General features: G+C 35.4%; 1 long non-coding RNA gene across 1 annotated transcript; it reads left to right on the forward strand.

The window, feature by feature from the left end:
* Window positions 1-453: 453 nt before the first annotated feature.
* On the forward strand, window positions 454-828 carry LOC124897744. The gene is made up of 2 exons (XR_007054677.1): window positions 454-512; window positions 680-828. It is a non-coding gene; the product is annotated as an uncharacterized LOC124897744 (long non-coding RNA).
* Window positions 829-15,748: the final 14,920 nt, after the last annotated feature.

The raw sequence follows: 15,748 nt of genomic DNA on the forward strand, positions 1-15,748 counted from the left end.
TCCTCTAATATTATGTATCTTTTTTATGCTTTTGTAGGTTATATTCATGAGTAGGTAATTTATATTGGTTCTATCTTTAACTGAAATAGTGTGGTGACACCGTTTTTTTATTTGTTATGTAGACTGTGTGTAACTGAATGTAGCGTTTCAGTGGATACTGACACATAGTTGTATCGCTTTCAGTACAGTCGTTTGAACAATATACCGGTTAATAACCAGTACAGGAGCAGTGCTACTGCTATTAACTTGGTTTTTACTGGTGGCGGTGTAGGGGCAAAAATACAGTGGCTTAATAGTGTCTACAATAGCCTCATCTAATAATGGAAAGGATGAGGACATGGCAAAAACTTGTATGGCTGTGGTTTCTCCTGCAACCTTTGTAGCAACACAATGTGCTGAAGCTACTGAAGCTATGGGAGCTAAGCGCAAGTATCTTGCATCAGTGATTATTTTTGCTGTGAATGTTTAATCAACAGGGGATATTATGACATTTACTGCAGCCGCACCTACTGGTATACTTCTTAGTTGGGCGGTTATGTCAAAATTCTCCTCTAATTTGGAATAATATAAGGAAATTAATAATATTGTGTCGTTAATATAGTATTTAAGTCCGGTAGGAGATGGATTTGATTTAAGTTATATATGTATATTCTTTAATTTGTGAGGTGTTGTTTTGCAGCTCTCTGTGATGCGGCTACATTAAAGACTAGAACATGAAGGAAGTATAGAACATAGCAGCAGTAATTCCCGTTAATAAAAGGGATGGGAAGTGGCAATTCACTTCCAGCGGTGAGCTAATTCCCGAAGAGATTTTTCTCAAAATTTGCAGTAAAAAAATTGCTTACAAGAGATGCTGAGCTCCTAAAGCATACTTGCAAAGGTAAACAATTAAGATCTTAATTATTCAAAATTATAATTTGTATCATCACTTGTTCATTGTCTATCCTATAACAAAAATAACAATAATTTGTCTTGGTTAGTAGAGAACTTTCTTAGCAACTCTCTTTCTTTCTCTATTTACTCTCTTCCTTAGTTGGCCTTATTGCTGTGTTGTATTATTATTTTTTCTACTTCTCATTTTCTCTCTTCTTTGCCTCTTTCACCCACTTTTCTTGATTTTTTCTTAGTTTGATTCATTTGTAATCTAAAAAGATGAAAAGGGTTGTTTTGGAATCATTATCTTATCGTGTTTTTGAAGAACCAAAGGCCAGGTTAAAGCATCAGAGACTGTTGCAGGACTATAAAGAGATTTAAAAGGTATAAGAATCTTATCTTAGGGGTTTGGGGTGGGGATTGATCATTTCTTATGAAGATCTGTAATTTTTAATTATTATGTTGGTGGTGGTGCATTGAACAATTTTGTTGAATAGTTGTTTCGATTGATCTTCAGCTCAAAACACAAGTTTCCAAAGCAGAATGATTGTGTTATTTGTTGATTGTTATAGGAGTGTTGCCCAAGAAGAAAACCAACTTCAACATCTGTCTTGTTACTCTGTTGCAACAACCCAGTGGCAAAATAAGAGTACAAATCAAATTTAGAGCATTAAATTCCTTGCAAAATCACATGATACAGGCTGGTACTACCAAATTTATGAACATGTAAGTGAAATTTAAAATTTTGGATGAAGCGTAAGCTTTATTTGATCAAAAGTCTGGTACAAATAACTGCCTACTCTAGCGCTATGGCTCAACTCGAGTGTGCAATCTGTACCTTTAATGCGATGGTGACTAGAGATCTTGTTGTATCCAATGCTTTGACGCTTTTTAAAAAAATTGCTTTGTAAATATGCTTCAATAAAGAATTTTTTTCATATTTCCTTCATCAACACATGTTGGGCCCGTGCAAAGCATGGGCGCACCCCCACTAGTATATAATAAGCCAAGAGTGTACTGGTGAAGCAGACATGACACCGTCGACATGTCTGCTTTTCTAAGAAAGGCATTTTGGTCATTTTCAACTGCTTCAAGTTTGTCACGCCTCAAAATGATAATGACGGACAAGAACCATATACACTTACTCTACAAGCACTTTACGACGTACACAAGGTTGTAAGATAACAACGGTCAAGACATTCGACAAATGTTGCATATATACACGAGAGAGTTACATTAATAAAACTATACAATACTACACGATGTCCATGAAGCCTCTAGTCAGTTTAACACACTATACTACAAATGACTAGTTGGTATTAGGCCCGTCATCCCTAACCAGAGATCTGTAAATAATTAAAAATACTAGGCATAAACTGGCTCCAAAAAGAGTCGGAACTCACAAAAATATTAGCTGGAAATGGCAAAAGATCCTAACGTGGACATCTGCTATCAGGAGGATCAGAGCCTACATTATTAAAACACGTCTGCTATCAGAAGGATCAGAGCTTACATTATTCAAACATAGTGGGCCCGAGATGTTAGTACAAAAATAATATATACCGGTATGAAATCAGACAGAATAACAGCTAGATAAATATAGAAGCTCATATGAGTCAAATGGTAAAGTGAAAAACGTATGCGCCAACAAATAAAACCTATACGATATGAACTAATAACTTACTGTAACACTCCGCAATTCGGGCTAGAATGAAAAATCGTCATTTCTATGCGTAAATGATCCAACATCCATAAATTCTATAAAAAATTTATTTGTTAATCAATAATGTAGTGTGGGAATATAGTTGAGCATGAGTTGAGATCATAAAGGTCCCCTAACTCAAGGACTAGTTGAAAGTTTTCCTATCGTTCAAGTTTTAGTGAGCGTCAAAACTTAGGTCAACTTCAATCGACCATAATCCTTATATATGACAAAATTGGTGGCCTACTATATATCAAATGAAAGGTATTTCAGTTTTATTTCCAACACCACCAATTTTGCAAAAATCCGATATCGGAACAAAATGTTATGCCCATTTTACTCTAACATATCAGCCTGGCAACTGTCTGATGACATATCTGACGGCTTATCACATTTCTGACGATATTTTTGATGACTAATCAGAAATATCGTCAGACTTAGGCAGAAAGTCATAAATTCAAATATTTTGTGACGACAGGAGCTGACGGTTTGTCACATATGTGACGACATCAGCCCAATGTTGTCATCTGATAAATTCAGCATTTTTCAAATGGTTTTGTAGGAGTATTTTGGTATTTTTCCTTCACCCCATAGCTCCATAAATATAAGATTAAACCCCAAATTTACCAAAATATACTCCTTTCTCTCAAATACTCTCAAGAACCAAACCCTAGGGCCTCAACCTAAGATTCAAGATCCCTTAAAATTTCACCATTAAATTCCAAAATTGATTCAAGAATTAGAATTCCCAAACTAAGTTCTTCAAGAATCATCCAACAAAAGCTCAAATAGAGTCCCAAAAGCAAGTATTCATCCAAAGTTCATAATCTAAGGTACGCGGGATTTCCTAAAAATCTCATGGGTATAGAAATCATGTTTTAAGAAAAGGGTTTTGGATTTATGAATATAATCATGTTTTAGAAGTTTTGACAGTATGGTTTTGGTCTTTAGACCTTCCCCCAAATTGATTGAAAAATTATATATATATATATATATATATGTATGTATGTATGTATGAATGTGTTTAAGGATGAATATTCAATTAAGAGCATGAATTATAATGAACCCCTCTCTTGTTATAATTTTTCCATCTTCCATATGATATGAATTGGTCTAAATAGCATCTTGAAAGCAGGATATGAAATGTCTTGATTTATGCTATGACTTGAATATGATTTCGAAATAAAAAGAGAGGGTTGTGCATGTTGATAAATGTTGAATATGCATGTAACAAAGAGTAGCATGATTTTCCAAAAGAACACATGACCATGTTTGAATAATCTTAGCATAGTTTTGACTCGTGTTTTCGGAACATGAAATCTTTTATATTGTTTGCATGTTTGGGTGGACTGAGCTGTGTTTTAATGAAAGAATTATGCATGATACATTATGGCTCAGAAAAGAGGACTTACAAGTCTTGGTGTGACGACACCAATTCAGATTATGCCATGGTAATTAAGAATAGAATAGAATGCATGTTTGAAGTCAGAATTTTCAGATGTTGAAACTAGAATAATGCATAATTAAGAACAGGATAAAATTGGGCATAAAGAGATGTTAGGTAGTTTTCGAAGAAGGCACGAGTTTAGACCACCCGTTGCCCGAAACTGTGATTTATCGATCCAGGTATATTATATTACGCTGGCCTAGTGTCGTGTGGTGTATCAGAATTAGAAACTCCAACCCTTGCATCACACTCGGATTGGGGGCTTCCCCGCCGAGTCAATGGCGGATTCCATACCGTTCAGGGAATATCAGAATTGTAGGAGAGTGCCACCTAACTCAGAAGTAATACAAAGATCAGAAACTGCTTTTGACAGAAAGGTTTTTATGTTTTTTTTAAGAATGCCTATGTGTTTTAAAAATTATATCTTTCATGATGTTCACGACTAGCTCTCAACTATTTTATTTATATAAAAGCTTTATTTTGGATTACTCTGCGTACCAGTACATCTGTATTGACCCCCTCCCTCTAGGTTCTGAGGCACAATCTAGGGGTCCTGATAAGCAGTAAATTTCATCAGACAGGAGTCAAGAGTACCATTTGGTGAGCCTTCTATATTTCAGAAGGCCTAGTTTCTTTTATAAAGTTATTATTTATTATAGTTTTGGTCTACTGGGGGCCTTGTCACAGTTTGCAGATAGTTGTTATTTGATCATGTAGTGGAGATTTTGCAGACGGTTTTCAAACGGTGTTTAGTTGATATGGGATTTTGTTCCTCATTGTTAAACTAAATTTAGATTATGACCATGTTTCCGTAGCAAATTATTTCTGTATTTTCTATTTATATATGAATGGTGTATATGATTACAAGTTAGAAGGGCTCTCGGGCCTTCATGGTTCTGGATGTCCGTCAAAACCAGTGCCCTGGTTTGGGTCATGACAAACTTGGTATCAGAGCACGGTTCATGGTCCCAGGATTTCTGCAAAATCGTGTTGGGTAGAGTCTTATTTCTGGGTGTATAGTACGCCATACTTATAAGCAGGAGGCTACTAAGCGTTTAGGAATGTTTTCCTTTTTTCATGTTCTAGTTCGTGCTATTGAGCCAGAATGTTCCTCTTCCATACTCTAATTCCTGTTATGGGGTCGTCCATACGAAAGTAAAGTTATCCCAATTCTTTCCTTACTTTAATGTGCCCAAATATGTCTCGTTATTGGGGTGATTCAAGTGCAGAAGTTTAGAGTCTAAATGGTATGGTCCTCTCTGATTGAGCCATATAAGAGTTTAAAATTTTTGCAAGGACTTGAGAAGAGTCCGTTAGTGCTTCAGAGATTATAGATTTTTGTGTAAACTTTGATTCTAATGAAATCATGCTTTTCGGCCTGTGGTATTAACAATATTTCATATCTTTTCAAAAATTTATGTTGCAGATGTCATGCTTCAGGGGGAATGATGTGTAGCAGAATGTTGGAACTATATTTCCACCTGATTAGTAGTATAAGTTACAGTGTCGGTGCCATGAACTATTGGTAGTGAGATTAGACCAAGAGGTTGGTGATATGAAGTCACAAAGTTAGAAGTTAGAGTGAGGGTTACTTTTGTGTAAATAAATATTTTAGTTGAATAATCGATGTTTGAGGATGATTTACGACTTTATAGTGATAGACTAATATGGTAGCTAGTAGCATATGTGGAGTGTATGATAGTCTGTGAGGGAAATGTTTGACTCAGATTTTTATTTATAAAGAGTGAGATGTGTATCCTTAGATCATTGACTATTGTGTGTCAATTTTCTATCTCTTGTAATATGTAATCTTGTTATCATAGTGTTTTTGAAAAAAAAGATCAAAGTCTAGTGAAGTCGTGTGGGGCTCTTTCGATTCACTAGCATAGTTTCTTTGTTATTCATTTCATTTTCTTGTTCAAAACACAAAAATCAAAGTCTAGTGAAGCCGTGTGAGGCCTATTTCGATTCACTAGCAACTTGTTCTTCAACTTTTTGTTCTTGTGTTGGTTGAATATATGTATAGTCGAATCTTTTTGCATGAGATTGAGTGGTAATGAAGTGATACGTCCTTGTGTGTTAGTTTAGTAGAAGGTAGAGAAAGAGTTATTAGTTAAGGTGAATTGTTGTCTGCTTGAAGTATGAAAATGGCTAGATGAGCCAATAAGTTATAATTATAGACTCATGGTTGTTTGTGGAAATTGAAGGTAGTCTAAATGTACACTTGGGTAAGTAAGTGAGATGTGAGGAAGCCGTATAAGTAGATAATATTGTATGGGGTTATAATATAAGATTAAGGTTGACCATGTCTATTATGTGACTTTACCCCCCTGACCTTCTTTTCGTTGATAGTTGTAAACTAGTTCTACTTGTGAGAAAGTATGTAGTAAATTTTTGAGGTATTTGGATAGAATGTCCCAATTTGATGGACTAGTATATTATGTTGCATTCTTCATTGGTGGTAGATGATTGATGCTAGACTATAGACTTGAGTTTAAATGTAGAATATGGATGTAAGAATAGTGGCTTAAGATTAATGATGCATGTTTTGTGATAATTATGTGTCAGGTTATGTTGTAAATCATACTTAGCACTAGACATTAAGTTTGAATAGTTGATGTCCATAAAGGTGGGTGTGATGATTTCTTAGTTAATGATACTAGTTATATGAAAGTGATCTAATAGGCTTGAATAATTTATGCAATAGATTAAGTTTATTTGATTAGTAACAAAGTATGATGTTGAATGTATGAGGTAGAAGTATTCCCAAGGTGATAAGGAGTTGTGGCATTTTCTAAGACTATTACATGTTGCGTGTGGCTAGTGGACATAGTAGTACCATTGAGTTGCTAGGTGGATAAAGACTAGTAGTATGATTCATCAAAGGCTTGGTGATATCCATGATTAAGTGTTATAATCTAAGTTTGAATTTTTGAAGGTTGAACCGACAGAAATAAGAGTTGAAGCGCTATAGGGTGTGTACTCCGACTATCGGAATACTCACGAGGATTCAAAGTTAGTAAGTGTTCAAGTATTATGTGATTGACGATTGGGGATATAGAAAGATAGAGTGTATCTCAGAAGGTAGGATTAGCAGTGGGTTTTCCCCTTCCAGGTGTAGCCATTCGGGTTAAGTTCTATTAATTGTATGTATTGTCGTATTCCAGACCCCAGAGTGAAGTGCAGTTTAGAGTCATGTATGCCCCAATTCAGATCACTTTAATGAATCCCTGATGTTGATTTGCTATTCTTTCGGCCTCAGTTAAGTGTCAAGTCTCGTATAATATCCTCCTATGCTTCAAGTTCTTATGTTCTAACCTTTTAGTGACTCCTCTTTATGTGATGATAGTGGTGATGAGTAAATGTTTCTTGTTAATGGAAGATCATAGTATGCTTGTTTTAGACAAGGCCATAAGTGTGACGTAAGATCTGCGACCAAGTCTTTGATATATGTGATGGTTAGTGGAAATTTATGTGTGTATATTCTTGGGATAACGCGTGGGAGTTATATTGGCAATGGCTTAGAGACTATGTGAAGTATGTATTTATGGGTGTTTGCCTTGAAGTTCATATGTGGTTATAAAGATAGGCTTGAATGACATGTTGGGATTTATGTGGAGGAACTCATTATGCGCTAGTAAATCCATAGTAAGAGTTCAGAGCTAGTCATTGAAGTGGTAAGGCACGTTATGCTTAGGGTGTGATCTTTAAAAAAATTATAGAAGGTCGAATCATATGGTTTAGATTGGTATCGTGATGTAGCATATTGTATTTTGTGATTTAGAATTAGGCTTGATCACGGTGAAAGGATTTAAGCTACTTTAGACGTTAGTAGAAAGATTTATCAATGCCCATATGTGGATTATAATTTGAATCAATGAGTATGGTAATTAAGGAGAATAGTATAGTTAAGGGATATTCGAGGAGTGTGCTAAGCTTGAAAGTAAGAAGTGGCATTGCCTAAGGCCTGAAAATTCTATCCTAGTTTATGAGTTATATGTCTATATTTCATGCTATGGAGTAGTGTTATTTTGTGATTCCTTAGTTGGATGTCTTGTGTAACTCATGCCCAAGATTCTTTGCTCCCTAATGCTACTAGAACTTGTTTAGAAAGAGTGTTGAAGAGATACTACAGTTAAGTATAAGTTTCTAGTATAATTCCGCCCGTATAATCAGCAATTCAGTTTAATAGTTGGGCAGGCAAGTTACTGTGGTGTTCTACCTTTTCACCCAGTCCTAATATCCGAAGTCTCATGCGTATGACCATCCCAAGGGATAATCTATTCTATTCATGTAAATTACGAATTCAGTTCAATCCAAGCATTATGTTTCAGATTCAACTACTTAGTCATGACTCAGTTCATAAGAGTTCAAAGCATAATTTCAAATACTTCCAAGTATTTTGGCTCAGGCAGTACAGTACCCTAGTCCGATCTAAGTCATGTTGCCTCATGACTCGTACTTGCATAAGTTATCAATTCTCAATTCAATATGTATGATTAGATCATGAACACTCCAAGGAAATCCTAAACTCTCAGCATGAATCAACTCCTTGAAGCAAGTAAAGTCAAGTGAACTCAGAATTCAGTTTCATGATAGAAGTTTAAATATTTTAGATCAGTTATGTACTTTCTTAAAAGGCACATCATGTTTGCGTTATTCCATACTATTAATCTTCAACATCCCTACCCATCATTCGGGGACGAATGATTCCAAGGGGGAGATAATGTAACACCCCGCAATTCGGGCTAGAATGAAAAACCGTTATTTCTATGCGTAAATGATCCAAGATCCATAAATCCTATGAAAATTTTGTGTGTTAATCAATAATGTAGTGTGGGAAAATAGTTGATCATGAGTCGAGATCATAGAGGTCCCCTAACTTAAGGACTAGTTGAAAGTTTTCCTATCGTTCAAGTTTTAGTGAGTGTCAAAACTTGGGTCAACTTCAATCAACCATAACTCCTTATATATGATGAAATGGGCGGCCTACTATATATAAAATGAAAGGTCTTTTAGTATTCTTTCCAACTCTACCAATTTTTCCAAAATCCAACATCGAAGCAAAAAGTTATGCCCATTTTACTCTAGCATATCAGTCTGGCAACTGTCTGACGACATTTCTGACTGCTTATAACATTTCTGACGACTTATCAGAAAATGTCGTCAGACTTAGGCAGAAATTCATAAATTTCAACATTTTATGACGACATGAGTTGACGGCTTGTCACATATGTGACGACATCAGCCCAATGTCGTCAGCTGATAAATTCAGCATTTTTCAAATGGTTTTGGAGGGATATTTTGGTATTTTCCCTTCACCCCATAGCTCCATAAATATAAGATTAAGCCCCAAATTCACCAAAATATACTACTTTCTCTCAAATAATCTCAAGAAACAAACCCTAGGACCTCAACCTAAGATTTAAGATCCCTTAAAATTTCACCATTAAATTCCAAAATTGATTCAAGAATTAGAATCCCCAAACTAAGATATTCAAGAATCATCCATCAAAAGCTCAAATAGAGTCCCAAAAGCAAGTGTTCATCCAAAGTTCATAATCTAAGGTACACAGGATTTTTTTTTAAAATCCCATGGGTGTAGAAATCATGTTTTAAGAAAAGGGTTTTGGATTTATGAATATAATCATGTTTTAGAAGTTTTGATGGTATGATTTTGGTCTTTAGACCTTCCCCCAAATTGATCGAAAAATTATATATATATATATATATATATGTATGTATGTATGTATATGTATATGTATGAATGTGTTTAAGGATGAATATTCAATTGAGAGCATGAATTATAATGAACCCCTCTCTTGTTATAATTTTTTCCATCTTCCATATAATATGAATTGTTCTAAATAGCATCTTGAAAGCATGATATGAAATGTCTTGATTTATGCTATAACTTGAATATGATTTCGAAATAAAAAGAGAGGGTTACGTATCTTGATAAATGTTGAATATGCATGTAACAAAGAGTAGCATGGTTTGCCAAAAGAACACATGACCACCATATATTTGAATAATCTCAGCATAGTTTTGACTCGTGTTTTCGGAACATGAAATATTTTATATTGTTTGCATGTTTGGGTGGTCTGAACTGTGTTTTAATGAAAGAATTATGCATGATACATTATGGCTCAGAAAAGAGGACTTGCAAGTCTTGGTATGACGACACCAATTCAGATTATGCCATGGTAATTCAGAACAGAATAGAATGCATGTTTGAAGTCACAATTTTCAGATGTTGAAACTAGAATAATGCATGATTCAGAACAGGATAAAATTGGGCATAAAGAGATGTTAGGTGGTTCCCAAAGAAGGCACAAGTTCAGACAACTCGTTGCCCAAATTGTGATTTGCCAATCCGGATATATTATATTACGCTGGCCTAGTGTCGTGTGGCGTATCAGAATCAGAAACTCCAACCCTTGCGTCACACTCGGGTTGGGGGCTTCCCCGTCGAGTCAATGGCGGATTCCATACCGCCCGTAGAATATCAGAATTGTAGGAGAGTGCCACCTAACTCAGAAGTAATACAAAGATCAGAAACTACTTTTGACAGAAAGGTTTTTATGTTTTTTTTTAGAATGCCCATGTGTTTTGAAAATTATATCTTTCATGATATTTACGACTAGCTCTCAACAATTTTATTTATATAAAAGATTTATTTTGGATTGTTCTGCGTACCAGTACATCTGTATTAACCCCCTCCCTCCAGGTTCTGAGGCACCGTCTAGGGGTCCTGATAAGCAGTAGATTTCATCAGACAGGAGTCAAGAGTACCAGTTGGTGAGCCTTCTATATTTCAGAAGGCCTAGTTTCTTTTAGAAAGTTATTATTTATTATAGTTTTGGTCTACTAGGGGTCTTGTCCCAGTTTTCAAACAGTTGTTATTTGATCATGTATTAGAGATTTCGCAGACGATTTTCAGACGGTGTTTAGTTGATATGGGATTTTATTCCTCATTGTTAAACTAAATTTAGATTATGACCATGTTTCCGTAGAAGATTTTATTTCCACATTTCCTATTTATATATGAATTTATATATGAATGGTGTATATGATTACAAGTTAGAAGGGCTCTCGGGCCTTCATGGTTCGGGATGTCCGTCACGGCCAGCGCCCTGGTTTGGGTCGTGACACTTACGCACCAATTTTATTGGCATCATATATAATATTTAGAAAAACGTTCATTATAATATAGAACCTATACTTTGTCTAGGTAATGCACTCCTATAAGTCGTACAAATGATCACAAGATGGCCTTCCGAAGGCAATCTGAGCGAGTATAAAGCATATGTTGCCCACATACTCATTGCTATGATCCCATATATGTAACTGTAAGCGCAGTTTGTATCTAGGTACGCCCCGCCCAGGGGCTCACTGTGGGGGTTTGCCCGCAGGCCATATATGCCATATGTTGGCTCGAGTCAGGGGAAACCAATACTGGATGTTCCAGCTGACTTCAAATACAAATAATACCACAAAGGCGGGTACGCCCAATGGTTGGGCTCGCTACAGTGGTCGGGTCTCGATTATGTGGACAGAATCACGTCGAGCGATATGCCAAGCCAAACCTATATACCCTCCCGTCATTAATATTTATCAAATAATGCCTTGAAGGCCTATGACATATGAGTTACGATAATGATCATTTAGCTACCATATACAAGTGAAACTATGTTGTTACCATTTACTCCTAACGTGTAAGGACTTCAAATACAGAGACTTATGATAATATAGAAGTGTCATGGAAACTTAACACAAAGAGGGAGAGATAGATACTTGTAAGCTTGATGGTAGAGCGACGAAATAATGTGTAAGGCAATATAAAGATTCTACTTCTGTATTTCATGAGAATTATACTAACATTAATAGGAAGAAGTACATGACGTACGGTGGTGCCTTAATGGCGAGGGAAGGTTTAGCTTTACATACCTTAATGCTTTACTAGGTACGATAGTATTCTGATCCTGTATCCTTTGAATCACCAGATTAAGATATCTGATAGCTAATTCACTAACTACAAGGATAACATATATGTTCATTAATGACCCGTAAATGCATTTAACAAGTTTATTTCAATACTCTTCTATTATTCTTGAAACCAAACAAATTTCTTAACAAGAATTCAGAATGAATTCTGACGTTTCCAACTTATACAATTCGACGTTAAATCCACCAATTAATAGGAATCCCTTAAACCTTTCTTTTCTTATAATTTCCCCTTCTTAAGAACTCATTCCAAGGAGAGTGCAAGGATTCGATTAAACCATAATCAACAACTAAAATTACCCCCGTCATATCTTCTATGATTAAATTCGAGTATAGAATGGAAAAATTTACCTTTTTGGGACCAACTCCCACTTGGCTTCTTGATAAAATTTAAGAGATTCTCGAATGAAGACTAGCTTAGGATCGCGATGATATGCCTCTCTCCCGTAGGAATCCCTTCTTAGCTTTATAATCCCCACCTGATCCCCCCCTTTTTTTTTGTGCAAAAAGAAGAAATGGAGAGGTAAGGAAAGTGGAGTAGGTCGGCTGTTCTTGGAAACACTTCACTGAAGTGTTATTGTCACCCCACCCCCCACCCCCCTTAATATAATTAACAATATTATTATTATTAGTAAAAGAAAATAATATTGTATCGTTTGTTTGGAATTGACATGGAAGATTGGCGTTAATTTTTCAAATAGTATTTTATCATTTGTTTGGAATTGACATAACAAATAATGATCTACCAGGAGGTGGGTGTTCTTGATAAAGAAGTGTTGAATAATAGGTTCTGCACTTGCAGCCCTCTTGGATCACATTTAATTTTTATTAGTTGCTGGGAGCCTTGAAGTAACTGGTAAAGTTGCTGTCATGTGATATGGAAGTCACGGGTTAAGCTTTGGAAACAGCCTCTGGCAGAAATGCAATGTAAGGCTATAATACACCTTGTGATGGAGCCCTTCCCCGGACACCACGCATAGCAGTAATTTAGTGCACTGGGCTGCTTTTTTTTTTTTTTTAGTTGCCCATTTTCTTGTGGAGTACGCTTTGCCTTTTCCATCTAATCTGTGAATCCCTTGGTTTTTATGAATAATCTAAAAATATGCCATGCTATGTTTTGATTTTACTAAGTTTAGTCTCAAAGTACCCTGAACATTGTTGGCTTCTGTTTTCTTTTAAAACAATCTTAAAAAAAAAACATGAAAACATGACGGCCTGACATCTAATATATTATTTTCACACTAAGCATTTCTCAAAGCTTCATCTAGATCATGCATTCTTGAGAATGTAATGGTTTCTTTTATCCCAGAATCGGTTAAAACTCCTGCAATCAGATTCATCTTGCATGTGTCTCTTATCTGTTGAAGTTCTCACGTGCAACCTGTTTCTTTTCAATTGCTATTACAGAAGAGAAACAAACAAGTTGCTACAGTGAATGGTAATAACTCATTTGGGGAGTTGCAGCTCTGTACATATAAATGCTCTGAGGTTACCACTTGAAATATGCGACCAGATGCATGCCAAGTCCAAAAAGGTACATTTTTTGGAGCTCCTTGGAAAAATGTTCAGGAAAAGCTCTTATTTTGTTCATAGGATTGCTCAAGAACCAAGAAAGAGCACCGTTGCGCTTCTCTGTTGTCCCAACACAAACAACATCGTACACACCAACAACCCAAAACCCATAAACCCCATTACCTTAAACCGTCCAAAGAAGAAGAATCCTAGCACAGTATGCTGAAGAGCAAAGCATTCTCACGCCAAACCAGACAAGGCAAAGTAGTTAAGGTTGCTGCTTTTCTTTTTTTTTTCATTTTTCTCATTTGGGTGTTTTAAATTTGATATCTTTTTTGTTTTGGGTTACAGAAAGTTAGGGAACATTATTTACGAGATGATATTTATTCTGGAGTCCCCTATTGCAATAATAAGAAAAACTAAAGACAATGATAAAGGCTGTGATGTTTCATCTGCCCGTTTAAGTGACTCTCCCTCCACCACTATTCTTGTTCTTGACAGCAGTGTTGTCCTCAATCAGGTATGTAGAATTTGATAATAACTACGTACGGCATACTTTGTTTGTTCTGTTGGGTTTATTGTTTTCCCTTTTGGATTTGTGTTAGATTGATCTGCTGGAAAATCCAGCTATGGACAATGTGGTTGTGCTATCCGTGGTGCTGTCCGGGGTTAAGAACAAGAATATTTCTGTTTATAACAGACTCAGGGCTCTATGTAGCAATTCTTTAAGGAAGTTCTATGTTTTTTCTAATGAATATCATATCTTACACGATTAATAAGTAGTACTTACTCTACTCCCAACATTTGAAAGTGTCTTACAGTGATTTCGTATAAGCTTTCCCTACAATGCATACAAAAAAGGGCCCCCCTTGCTTTCCATTATGTAATCAATGTACGTATCCATTGAATGTTACAAGAAAAATTACTCTCATTGAATGTTACAGGAAAAATACTGCTAAGCTGTCAGTATTTGTGTTTCCACACTGCTTGTTTGATAACTCTTCAAAATCTTCTATCATTGGGTCCATGGGCAGCACGGGCTACCTCCCCCTAGTATCAATATAAATACGACAATTAAAATAATTCTAAGCGAGTATATGTGTTAGTACATTATAGATGTGGATTCTTTTACATGTTTTTGCCTGGTAAGATAACTCGTGTCATAATTTAAGGAACAAAACTTAAATTTTATTCTAAAATAGAGGCATGAGATTTTTTAATAGCCGTAATTCACATGGTTCTTTGCAAAAAAGTTAAAACTAATTGAATATCGTGTACACCGAAAAATATGAAATGCATGGCGTACAATTGACATGACAGTGTGCTTCTCTGACGAATTCGAATTCTCAACTCAACAATCAATACACAAAATAAATGAAATTAGTCAACTTTGTTTAATACAGAAATGAGAAAGTACAATATGAAGAAAAGGAATCATAGTAAACAAGGATGAGAGAATTAGCGAGAATTGGAGATGAAAAGTATAGCCTTTACCTAAGCAATTATCACAATTCACATAACCTATTTTGCTCCCAAAAATGCTATTTATTAACCCAAATCCCACACATCGCCACTTAATATGGTCTTGGGCTGTTTTACCAATACTGGTCTAGGCCCATTCATAACAACTTCTCTATATATATTTTTTTAAAAATAACATAAATTCTAACCTTATTAGAATTATTTATACTCTCTCCCACTTCCTTAATTACTTTACTTTCTCTCCCGATTCATATACATAATAAGGCCGACATATACAAAGAAACATTTGTATATGACAAGGCGGACATATACATAACAAGACCGATTCATATACAACAAGATCGACATATACATAACAAAGTCGATTCATATACATAACAGGGCCGACATATATATAAAAAGCTATGTATATGTATTCTTAGAGAGAAATGAGATTTTTATAGTATGTTTGGAGAGATGGAATTTTTTGTAATAAGTGAAACTTAAGTTGTGGATTTATGTAATTTTTAGTATTTTTTTCATCTACACATTTAGAGTTTTTGAAAATCAACGTAATCAGCAAGGTGTAGTATTACAAACGTAACAAGCAAGGTGTAGTATTACAGTATTACTTTACTACTTAGCAGAAACATGAGTAAGCAAACAGGAAAAGCGCGCAATTAACACTAAATTTAAGAATATTTTGGTATTTATAGTGTTTGGTGTTTCAAGTTATCATATTTGAA

Source organism: Capsicum annuum, chromosome 4, assembly GCF_002878395.1.
Source record: "Capsicum annuum cultivar UCD-10X-F1 chromosome 4, UCD10Xv1.1, whole genome shotgun sequence".
NCBI lineage: Eukaryota > Viridiplantae > Streptophyta > Magnoliopsida > Solanales > Solanaceae > Capsicum > Capsicum annuum.